Raw genomic sequence first — 366 nt, 5'->3', positions numbered from 1 at the left:
AGATGATAGGCTAACAAATGCCCCCAATCCAAATGATCCCACTTGCAATGCCAAGAGCTTGCCCCCTGATGTGAACAACTCACCATGCTTTTATTGACAAAGAAGATGTTCCCCCCTCTAATGCAGAGGGGACTAAGTTTGCAGCAAGGTTCTCTTTGGCCGACCTCCTACAACTACCAGCAAAGTAAGTTATCCCTTCACTAGGCCTGTGCCAGAGTAGAACTTGCTATAGAACGAGGCAAGTGAGTGCCATCGTACTAAAACAAGTATAAGGATAATTCAACCAGTAATCCATTACAAGTATGCTATTAGATAACAACATGTATAGTTAAGTACATGTGCATGATGAAGGCAGCTTATTAAGAC

The sequence above is a fragment of the Sesamum indicum genome, linkage group LG3, assembly GCF_000512975.1.
Source record: "Sesamum indicum cultivar Zhongzhi No. 13 linkage group LG3, S_indicum_v1.0, whole genome shotgun sequence".
NCBI lineage: Eukaryota > Viridiplantae > Streptophyta > Magnoliopsida > Lamiales > Pedaliaceae > Sesamum > Sesamum indicum.
This window is presented reverse-complemented; position numbering follows the sequence as displayed.